This window comes from Rhinopithecus roxellana, chromosome 7 (assembly GCF_007565055.1).
Source record: "Rhinopithecus roxellana isolate Shanxi Qingling chromosome 7, ASM756505v1, whole genome shotgun sequence".
Classification (NCBI taxonomy): Eukaryota; Metazoa; Chordata; class Mammalia; order Primates; family Cercopithecidae; genus Rhinopithecus; species Rhinopithecus roxellana.
Genome location: NC_044555.1, coordinates 110,372,203 through 110,384,478, shown reverse-complemented (window position 1 = coordinate 110,384,478; position 12,276 = coordinate 110,372,203). Strand labels below are relative to the sequence as shown.

The 12,276-nt window shown below is 42.6% G+C and overlaps 1 pseudogene; it reads left to right on the top strand.

The window, feature by feature from the left end:
* Nucleotides 1-11,159: 11,159 nt before the first annotated feature.
* On the top strand, nt 11,160-11,683 carry LOC104658703 (annotated as a pseudogene).
* Nucleotides 11,684-12,276: the final 593 nt, after the last annotated feature.

Here is a 12,276-nt window from a genome sequence, read left to right as displayed (position 1 = left end):
ATGTCATGAAGTCACTCAAGCACCCCCATGGAGAGGTCCATGTAGTGTGGAATTAAGACCTCTTACCTATAGCTGATGAGGAACTCAAGGCCCTGCTAATGGCTAAGTGGGTAATTTTGAATGATGATCCTGCAGGTCCAATCAAGCCTTCAGATGACTGAATCCTTAGCTGACATTTTGATGGCAACCTCATGAAACACTCTAAGTCAGAACCACCCAACTAATCTGTTCTTAAATTCCTCACTCACAGAAACTGAGTGAGATAATAAATGCTTATTGTTTTAAGATGCTATGTTTTGGGATATACACAGCAATAGATAAGTAGTACAGCTTGGATATAGAAGGTGAGGAAAAAGAGTAAGTTAAGGATGACTCCCAAGTTTCTAGCTTGAGCCACTGGATGGTGTGACTTATTGAAAAGAGAGAAGAGGAGGAAGGGCAAGTTTGAGGGACAGTGATGAGATGTAAGATAAAGAGGTTATTTTAGGGCAGTGTTATAGACTGAATGTCTCTGCCCAAAATTCATATGCTGAAGCCCTCAGAGAGGTAATTAAGGTTAAATAGTCATAAGGATGGAAACCTAATCTGATAGGCTTGGTGTCCTTATAAGAAGAAGAGACACCAGATCTCCCTTTCTCTTTGTCTCCATCTCTCTCTCTATGTGTGCACAAAGAGCCTATGAGATGACACAGTGAGAAGGCAGCTGTCTGCAATCCAAGGAGAGAGCCTTCACCAGACACCAACCATGCTGTCACCTTGATCTTGAATTTCTAGTCCCCAAGACTGTGAGGAAATACATTTCTGTTGTTTAAGCCACCCAGTCTGTGGTATTCTGTTACAACAGTCCTAGAAGACTAATACAGATTTTGGTACCAAAATTTGGGGTGCTAGTGAACAAATATGTAAAAATGGAGAAGTGGCTTTGCAACTGGGTGATTGGCAGAGTCTGGAAAAGTTTTCATGTGCAGACTAGAAAAATCCTAGATTTTCTGTTAGCAGAAATATAGATGTTAAAAATCTATGTGTATTACAAAAAATAAGAAAGCATGTTCTGGAGAGAAAACCAAGGGTATGGATGGACAATCACTCCATAAGGAGATTACACAAGGTACTAGTCAGTCATTTCAACAGAAACCAGGAATAGAGATGGAAGTATAGTAGCAGAGACACCACCAGTTTGAACCAAAGACAATAGAGATGAGATGAAATAAATGAAGTTCTTCAAACATCTGCAGTTCTACAACTGGGCAATAGAGCTATTGGGCTGAAAGCATAGCTTAACCTTTGAGGAAAAAAAAAAAGAATAACCTTGAAGGCAATTTGAAGATCACCGTGACTGCTACTCCCACCACAGGCCCAGGGGACAAGGCTGTTTCCTCCTCCTCGGTTTCAGAGGGTGGACCTAACTTCTGGGTTTCAGTGGGCCAGTGCCTCAGGGATAGCACCTCCACAAGGAGCTACATGAGTGGGAACACTGCAAAACATCATGTGAGTGGGGCCACCACACAGAACAAAGGGTCAGGTCTGCTGGCTAGGACCATCAGTGATGCTGCCACCCCAGCAGCATGAAAGACAGGCATCCAAAGAGGATTATTCTCAAGCCTTAAGATCTAATGGAATTTGTTTTGCTAGGTTAGGGACTTGCCTGAGACCCATCATCCCTTTCTTCCTTCTGATTTCACACTTTTGGAATGGGAATGTCTATTCTATGCGTGTCCCACCATTGTATTTTGGAAGCACGTGACTTTTGTGGTTTCATAGATTCACAGCTGGAGAAGAATTTTGCCTCAGAATAAATTATACCTTGAGTCACCTGTACCTGATTTAGGCGACGTTTAGATGAGGCTTTGGACTTAGAATTGATGCTGGAATGAGTTAAAACTTCTAAGAGTTTTGAGGAATGGAGTGAGTTAATTTTTCATGCCAGAAGGAAATGAATTCTGTGAGGACAGTGGTGGAACATTATGAACCAAATCTCTGCCCCAAAAGTTCATATGTTAAAGCCCTAACTTCCAATGCAACTGTATTTGAAGATAAGGCCTTTAGGGGGTTAATTAAGGTTAAATGAAATCATCTCAGTAGGGCCATAATTCTATATGACTGGTGTCCTTATAAGAAGAGACAGCAAATCTCTCTCTCTCTCTCTCTCTCTCTCTCTCTCTCTCTCTCTCTCTCTCTGCACATGCATAGAGAAAAGCCCATGTGAGGACATAGGGAGAAGCTGGCCATCCACAGCCCAAGAAGAGAGCTCTTACCAGATAACCTACCCTGCTAGCATTTTGATTTTGAACTTCCAGCCTCCAGAACTGTGAGGAAATAAGTTTGTGTTGTTTAGGCCTCCCAGGCTGTGGTTTTCTTTTATGGTAGCCCAAGCTGAGTAATACAGACAAGTTGAGTTTGAGACGGCAGGACATTTATATTGTGAATATCTAGTGGGCAGCTTGAAATACACCTAGAGCTCAGAAGAGTGTTGTAACGATGCAAGTCACTTGATCATTGGCATTTGCAGCTAGATGAGACAGAACAATCAGGGAGAAAGAGAATATGGAGAAAAAAGTGAAGAAGGTCTTGGATGGAACTGGGTTAGAGGGAATGGCACATACAATTGGGTGGTTCAATGAGGAAGATGGAGAGATGACTTTAAAGAGCTGTTAGAAAGGTAAAAGTGAACTACAGCAGAAGCAAGCAAGATTGTTAAGCTAGAATAGTTGATCAACTCACCAAAAGCTCAGAAAATTCATATAAGAGGATCAAGATGAGGCTGTTAAACTTTCTAATATGGGGTTCATTGGTAGCCTTTGCAAGAAATATATAGTTGGCTCTGAAAAGCTAACTTAGAGTGGGTTGTGTGGTAGCCAATGTGATAAGCCACTCAGATCTCCTTTCAATGAAAGATTTGTTGCTCCATTGCTGAGAGTGTTATGTACATATGGTCTTCAGCAACCAACCCCTTCAGAGATTGCCTCAACCACAGAAAGTCATCTCACCCAATGTCACTTCCCTTTTCAGGGTAGCACCCATCTATTGACTGATCCCTGTCATTAGATGGGTGCTACCCTGAAAAAGGGAGTGACCTTGGGTGAGTATAAAGGTCTAACCATTTCGACCTAACTCGGAAACACTGGAAGGCTGTCTCACTCTGGAGAGCCCTGTGAGGTTGGCTGAGCAATCACAGGGCCTGTGTCACAGTGCATCTTCTCCTTCTGGCCAACCCTGCTTCCATAGGCATGCATCTCCAGAGAACTCATTAATTAATATTCTGCCTTCTAACTCTGTCTCAAATTCTGCTTCCCTGAGAACCCAACTTAAGACATGGGGTGAAGGAAAAAAGTAGAGATTACAAGTATAGACTACTCTTCCAAGGACTCAAAGAATCAAAGTAAGATGGGCCAGAAACCAAAGGCAAAGATTCTGTCCTCTAAGTTTTCTCCTATATCAGACACGAAGTTGAACACACACTAGGTGTTTTTACCTTGATTGTTGAACTCCAGGAGGAAAACAAAGTTAGTAACTGGGTGATTAGTTCTTCAGATTTTCTCCTTCAAATATTTCAATAAAAATATGAGGCCAGAAAATCTTCGATTGATTTATATTGCCTCCTCCTAGCCCCCAGCCTACCAACACACACACACACACACATGCACACACACACACCGCGTCACTGCATACTCACTAGAAATGACTCATGTCCTTTTAGTTTACCCCTGGTTGAGGTCAAACAGGAAAAATGATTACACTGCCTGTCTATTTCCCCTAACCAAGAAAATTCCAGTGAAAGGAAAAGGGAGAAGGATGTAGATGAATGGCCAGAAGCACTCTCAGTTGCTGATAAGAGGAGCACCCTGTCAACTGGGGTCAAGCCAACCACTAAACTTTAGACTTGAGCTCCTTTAAACTTATTCCTCAGACAACAGGTACTCAGTCAAGTGGGAACAAACCCATGGTTCGGTTGAGATGTCTAGGATAATCATGGGGCAGGTCCAGACAGAAGCTATATCATTCTCAGCTGCTCTCCAACATGACAGAACCCAAGCCTCCTCTCTGGAGAAAATGGGGCAGAAAAGAATGCTTAATGAGGTGAGTTATGATCACTGAAGAGGGAGCTTCCCCACTAAGGCCCCAAACCTCAACTCAGAGGGCTCCCTTTTTCATGCAGTGCTCTCACTAGAAGTCAGTGGGGGCTCTATGCTGTGTGCAAGGGACATGCGGGGACGCAGGTGGGGACCCTGGGTGTCATGATTACCCAGCACCAGAGCAGCATAATGCAGACACTGAGACATTTGGGGAGTTGCTGATGCTGACTGAAATTTGTCTAAGCCCCAAATCAAGGGCTCTGGAAAAACAATTAAAAGGAAGCATACAGGACAGAAAACAAGCAGTAGTTTACAGGACACTTTGCACTGCCCAGGTGAAAGCATTCACCTTTAGAAGCTTATTAAATAAATGTTAATAAGGAAAGAACCAAGATATGAAAGGCTATAGGACTAGGGTACATTTTGTTTAAGATAATTCTGCAAGAAATGTTAGGGGAAACAAAGGAGAGGCTTCAAACTTTTTCCAAGTGTAAGATTCTCCATAAAATGTCTCATGCTAAGTGTTTTGTATTTGAGGTTAGGAGGGTGCTATTTTGGAAAATATAGATGTGCAACAGGCAAAGAAAGGAATGAGAAAGAAACCACAAAAGCAGTAGAAAAATAAACGGCAGGAACTGTAGGAATCAAAATGGACTTGACATTTCATACTAGTACAACTGGAAAACTCTTGCTCAAATTATTTAACAATTGCTTTTAAATTTAAAAGTTGCATTCTAACTTTTTAAAAATGTCAAGCCAAAAATATGTCAAGTCCAAGAAGCAAAAAGTACATGTTTTGCAGGCAATCACTCCTGTGCTCTAACCTCAGACCACTTAGTTTTCCCCACATTTTTCTTCAGGGTCAATAGCATTTTTTTAAATCTAAAGAGCAAAAGAAAATTGAAGATAGAAAAATGGATAGGAATATAAAAGTGAACTTAGATTCTAACTCTACATATGTAAGAGGATGAGTGAGACAAATATACTCCAAGGAAATTCTTAAACTTCGGTTTCAAATCAACTCCTCCAAAATGTAGTGGCTTTCCACTGAACAATGTTAGTGTGTTTCATATCACCTTAAAATGAAATGCTCAAATGAATGCAATGAGAGCAGGTTTTAGCATGGAACCTGGTCACCCCAGAACCAAGATCGTCTTTTTTTTTTTTTTTTTTTTTTTTTTTTTTTTTTGATGGAGTCTCGCTCTGTCACCCAGGCTGGAGTACAGTGATGCGATCTCGGCTCACTACAACCTCGGCCTCCCGGGTTCAAGTCCCTGAGTAGTTGGGACTATAGGTGCATGCCATCACACTTGGCTAATTTTTTGTATTTTTAGCAGAGACAGGGTTTCACCATGTTGGCCAGGATGGTCTCGATCTTCTGACCTCGTGATCCACCCGCCTTGGCCTCCCAAAGTGATGGGATTACAAACGTGAGCCACCGTGCCTGGCCTCTTTTTTTTGTCCTCTAGTAATCCACTGTTTTCTTTCCTACCCCAAACTAATGAAACAACAAGTTATTCTGAGCCCAATATCTTTGAGTCTCTGGTCATTATCAACGTATATATAGGAATTGTCAATTCTTTGTCCACTAATTCAGCAAACTTTTATTGTGTGTTACTTCTCTGGTGGGGGATGTGTTCTGCCCTGGTTATGTAGTAATGGCAAAGCGTGTCCTTGCCTATAAGCTGATCAGAGTTCAGATTGGAAGACCTTCAAATAGACAGGCAACTAAAATATGGAGTAACAAATGTTGTGGCCAGAGGTGTACAAGCTGCACAAGAGGAGTGAGTGAGAAGGATGGGAAGCTATGGAAGGATGTCTGAGCTGCACCAAAGCTCAGGCTTTGCCATTTTTAATTGTAAGCTCTGCTTACAGCAGGACTAAATCATTTTATCAGTGTGTGCTCAGTACCTAGCTCAATGCCTGGCATATAGTAGGCACTCAATAAACAATACTCAGGATGAAAGCCTTTCTTTGAAAAAAATTGCAAGGAAAGAATCTGTTTGAACATTTCCCACTTTCCATTTTCATGGCAGAAAACATATCTGTAATGGATGTGTGCTAGGTAAATAAATGAATGGGAAAAAATGACAACAGTCATGCGCTGCATAACATTTATTCAAGGATGGGCTACATATGTGACTGTGGTCCCATAAGATTATAATGCCATATTTTTACTGTCCTTTTCTATGTTTCAATACATAAATATTTACCATTGTGTTATATTACCTACAGTATTCAAGACAGTAACATGCTGTTGTTAACAAATGACCATGAGATCTATGGAGAAAGGAATAGGAGAAAACTTTATTTTCAGAGAGACAATCTGCACACCAGGAAACGTAGCCTCCAGGGAAATCAAAAGCACACACTCTGAAGAGGGAAGAGGGAAACTGGCATTTACGTCTTTCAGGTCTGCCTCACATGTATATTTAGCAGGTTTTGGGGAAATCTATGAATGTTTATGAGGGAAGCCAAGCACGTGTGTAGTAGGCAAACATATATATACATATTATGTTTATTTGGGGGATGGGGATGAGGATGTCAAAATGTGAATTACAGGGCATAAAAGAGGTTTTGTGCAGTCTCTGTCTGCCGGCAAAATTAGCTTGAGGTCTGTGCTGTTTATCAGGAAAGGTTTACAAGGTCAGTCTGCTGTCCAATCAGGGTTGCTGGCAGGCCCACAAAGCAGGGTCAGGCCAGCAGGTATCGGGCAGTCCACCAAGCATCAGTTGGGAAACTCCCAGTTATAGGTGTTTTGACAATTTTTTTAAAGGGTGAGCTTCTGCCCAACTACAGGAGAAAAGATGTTATGGCAGTCAGTAATATAGGGTTATGTGACCAACTCCTCTCTCTGCTATGGCTGCTTGATTTCATCTTAGTGTGTCTCATTTTAGCCACAGGGAATCCATTTTGTCTGTCAGCCAGGAGTATATTTTAACACTGCACAGGTTAGTAGACTAGGAAGAATAAGCTATATCACCTAGTCTAGGTGTGTAGTAGGCTATACCATCTAGGCTTGTGTACACACACCCTATGATGTTCACGCAATAAGAAAATACACCTAATGATGCACTTCTCAGAATGTATACCCATCATTAAATGACATATGACTGTATTTAGAGAAGAAGGAGTCAGTTCAGTTCTATAACTATCCCAAAGGACAGTTCAGTTCCAAACCTTGAGTGCCAGCCATGTCCCAGACCTGGCACTGTCTGCTGGGGCTACAAAGGCAGCTTAGACACAGACTCTGTCTTCAGGGTGCTCATTGTTTCCTGGGGGTGGCAATGCAGGATGACAGAAGAGTGATGATTCTTTGTTTTTAGGTCATTTGGGTATAAAAGGCATCTTTCTCCTCAGCAGATAGAAGAGTGCATTAGAGAGGCAGATGTGTCATGGCAAGATGTCCTCTGAGATCTTTCCAACTTTACAACGGTTTGAATGCATTCAGAGTAATCCTGCACATTAGAAGAAATGCCAAGTTATCAAGAGGCTCAGCTTATGTGTAAATAAGCACTGGTATTTCAATTTGGGGAGAAAATCTGCAGACAATATATAATCAAATTTCAAAGGATACAAATATGAAGAATCTTTGCTTTGGTTTGAAGTTTAATGTAACTAATGCTCAAGCAACCCATGAAAGGAATGGAGGCCTCCAGAGTGGGGATGATGGTGTTTCTAGAAATGGAGAGTAAGGGGAGAGTGGGAAGGTTTGCATATGTTGATGGCATTCCATTCAACATAGACCACTAGTTCTAAAGTGATTTGTCTTAGTATGGCATCAACCGTCATGAAAGAAAATGTAGAATTTAGAAAGTATATAATCAGAACCGAGACAACAGATGAGCTAGGCAGAATGGTAAACTTTGAGGCCCATGGGATATGGGCCAAACTCAGCCTAGAAATGTGTTTTGTTTGGTCAGCACTGCAAAACAACAACAACAACAAAAAACCTAAAACAAACAAAAACAAAAAAAAGGAAGAAGAATTTGAATGCCTTAAGCTAGAACAAACACTCTCTGGTTTGCCACACCTCCCACCGTTCCTTATTTTCTTACACTCATCTACCTTGCTCATGTTCCCTATTCTGTGCCTGACCCCTGAGTGGGAATTTGGGTTTGTCACCCCTGAGCTAGTGACTTCTCATTCCCATTTAACAGCTGGAAGAGCAAATGCTTCAAACTGGCATTGCAGAACCCCTAATTTCAAGGGAAATTGTAAGAGTGATGGCAGACCAGCAAATGTTAGCAAGGGAAGCTGAAATTGTAATGGCTGCCATGAACTGTGTGGGCTAGAATTTTGTCCTAGCTCACCACTACTCCAAATCTTGTGACTGCCATTTGCCATCTCTATTCCTTACCACTGCCATAGTGCCCAAAGCAAAGGTGGACAAGAAGTCCTATTCCATCCAAAACCTAATCTATAGTCACTTCAAGGATTGGAATGTATTTTTCCTTCTGCATTTTGTATCCCCAACAACTGGAGAAGAAAAGCAATGGAAAATCAGGAGACAGACAGTACTGGCATTGCTTGAGGGGCAGGGAGGAGAAGCATAGGCAAAAGCACAGAGTATAACAGATAAAGGTGAAGAGGAAAAGTAAATCAGGCAAAAGGGAGCCAAAAGAGAACTTGAGGCAGGCATGGTGGTGATTCTGAATAATGGAATATTAGCTCTTCTTAAAGGTTTATCTGCCCCTCTCTGGTCATTGACTCGGAGTACAAGCACTGGACGGAGCCTAGAGTAACTCTCTGGCCCAACCTCCTTACTCCACAGAGGAAGAAAAGAAAGTCAGAAGAGCAATGACTTGCTCAAGGTCACACAGCAAATGAGTAATGTGCTGAGCTGAATCTTGAAGTAAGATGTTCTCTGATTTCCCAAGCTCTTTTCACTCACAACCATGCAATGGCAGGGTGGACCTACTTAGGAGCAGGGAGATTTCACCCTGGCTGTCTCTTCCAAAGTCAATATATCCTAGGGTTAGAATATTGGGGAAGACATTCATTCATTCAAGAGTAAGCAATGTTGGGGAGTGAAAATGACTTCCCTCCACCTTTCTAGGTTCCTTGGTTGGGCAACAAGTTAAATTGGCATAAGACGGGTTAACAGAAGAAAAACCTTATTTAATTCTGTATATATGCACAAGAGTCTCACAAAAACGTGAGACTGGAGGAAGGGTCAGATGATTGAAGGTACAGAAAGGAATAGGGGTTTCTGGCTTCTGGGGGATGGCGGCAACACAAGTTATTGGAGGGTGAGGGGAGGAAATGTATAGTAAATAAAGGTCATCTTGTTACACAGATAAAAAGTCTCTTAGGTAATAAAAGTTGTCTCGGAGCAGCCCTCTGAAGAACAGGTGATTATCTGGGTTTGGTCTCCACCTCCAGTCTCCTCTCCTGTGATCCCAGTTAATCTTCCCTGGTTAATGAGATTCCAGGGGAGGGGATTCTTGACAATTGTGTTCCTTTTGGAGAATCCATTTTAGACAGATAAGGGGAGCTCAGACAAAGCCTCTGCTTGTATCTGCTGTTTCCCAAGTGCCCTCAGTTCAAAGTAATGAACATACCAAAGCATCATATTTTGGAGCCACATTTCCTGAACAGAGCACCTGCTTATAGGTCAGGTACTCTGATTGACTCTGATGAGGCAAAGAGCAAGAAACCACAGTCTGTTCTAATGCTGGGCACAGAGTATGTGGTCAGAAACTCTTTCTCAACAATCTAGGGCAGTGCTGCCCAATTAAAAAAGAATTTGAGTTACAAATATGAACTACATATATAATTTTCATTTTTATAGTAGACTCATAAAAAAGGTAAAAAGAAACAGCTGAAATTAATTTTAATGATATATTTAGTCCAACATATCAAAAAAGTTTATCATTTCCACATGTAATCAATATAAAAGTTATTAATGAGATACTTTGCATTCTTTTTTTTCTACCAAGTCTTGGAAATCCAGTATGTATTTCTCACTTACAGCATACCTCAGTTTGGATTAGCTACATTTCAATTGCTCAGTAGCCACATGTGACTAGTGACCATGGTACTGGACCATGCAGGCTCAAGATGAATGATAGCACTTGCTCACAAATACCTAGCTTTGCGAAATGTCAGGCTAGTCTGTCTGCAGCTTCATAAGCTATGAGCCCACAGCTTGGCCACATAAAGTTGATGTCTTAGTCCGTTTTGTGTTGCTATAACAGAATACCTGAGACTGGATTATTTATAAAGAAGAGGAATTTAGTCTCTCACAGACACTGTGACTGGGAAGTGCAAGATGAAGATGCTGGCAGGTTAGGGCCTGATTTCTTTGCTTCCATTCTGGGTCCTTGAATGCTGCATCATCCAGATGGGATGAATGCCATGTCTTGACATGGCAAAAGGAGAAAATCCACCTCTGCAACCCCCTTTATAGTAGCATTAATCTATTTATGAGGGCAGAACCCTTATGACCTAAACACCTCTCAAAAGTCCCACCTCCCAACACTGTTGCATTAGGGGTGATTAAGTTTCCAACACATGAATTTTAAGGGACACATTCAGATCACAGCAGCTGGGAAGTGAGGTGGAGGGAACAGAGGGAGGGAGATTCCGAATACAGTAGACCTTAGGCCTTCCGGGATTTGATCGTCTCATCTATTCACGACATTTCTTAAACAGTTCAACCAGTGAGCTAGTGCAGCATACATAACTGCACATGGCTTTGTTGTTGTCAATGTTAGAAGTTTCATGCCAATTAAAGAGTGGAATAATAACATCAGTGGTGGCTGTACTCTCCATGGTAAACAAGTCTGTTTGTTATGTGCTTTAGACAGCAACAAGAAACCCCAATTCAAGCAGTTGCCTCAGGTGTTCAAATCAGTATAAAATTACTCATCAGAGGGGTTTTCCTCAGCTTTGGGTAGTGGCAGCTGCCGGGCTTCGGCTTCCAGTGCGCGGAAGGCAAGGCAGCGTGGACAGCGGCGCTGCCGGCACCCAGGACAGCGGCGCTGCCGGCACCCAGCGCCCGCCGCCCGCAAGCCTCGCGCCAGCCCGCAGCACCCCTAGCCCGCCGCTTCCGGTCTCAGAGCCTGCCGCCGCTGCCGCGGCCCAGCGAGCGGCCCAGATGCAGGCCATCAGGGGTGTGGTGGTGGGAGACAGAGCTGTAGGTAAAACTTGCCTACTGATCAGTTACACAATCAATGCATTTCCTGGAGAATATATCCCTACTGTCTCTGACAATTATTCTGCCAATGTTGTGATAGATGGAAAACCGGTGAATCTGGGCTTATGGGATACAGCTGGACAAGACGATTATGACAGATTACGCCCCCATCCTATCCGCAAACAGTTGTGTTCTTAATTTGCTTTTCTTTTGTGAGTCCCGCATCATTTGAAAATGTCCGTGCAAAGTGGTATCCTGAGGTGCGGCACCACTGTCCCAACACTCCCATCATCCTAGTAGGAACTAAAGTTGATCTTAGGGATGATAAAGACACGGTCGAGAAACTGAAGGAGAAGAAGCTGACTCCCGTCACCTATCCGCAGGGTCTAGCCATGGCTAAGGAGATTGGTGCTGCAAAATATCTGGAGTGTTTGGTGCTCACACAGCGAGGCCTCAAGACAGTGTTTGACAAAGCGATCCGAGCTGTCCTCTGCCCACATCCCGTGAAGAAGAAGAGAAAATGCCTGCTGTTGTAAATGTCTGAGCCCCTCGTTCTTGGTCCTGTCCCTTGGAACCTTTGTTCGCTTTGCTCAAAAAACAGTGGAGCCTTTGCCCTCAATGCCAACTTTTTGTTACAGATTAATTTTTCCATAAAACCATTTTGAATCAATCATTACCTTTTAGGTTTTGTTTGTTCTAAATGTAAGAGTTCAGCCTCACATTCTATTAAAATTTAGCCCTAAAATGAAAAAAAAAAAATTACTCATCAGAGGAAAACCAGAACTTTAATTTTGTTCAAAAAGTTCTGAAGAGGCCGGGTAGGTGGCTCACACCTGTAATCCAGCACCTTGGGAGACTGAGGCCCGCGGATTGCCCCAGCTCAGGAGTTCAAGACAAGCCTGGGAAACAAGGCGAAACTCCGTCTCAACTGAAATACAAAAAATTAGCCAGATGTGGCGGCGTGCACCTGTACTCCCAGTTATTCAGGAGGTTGAGGCTGGAGAAGCGCTTGAACCCAGGAGGCAGAGGTTGCAGTGAGCCAAGATTGTGCCACTGAACTCC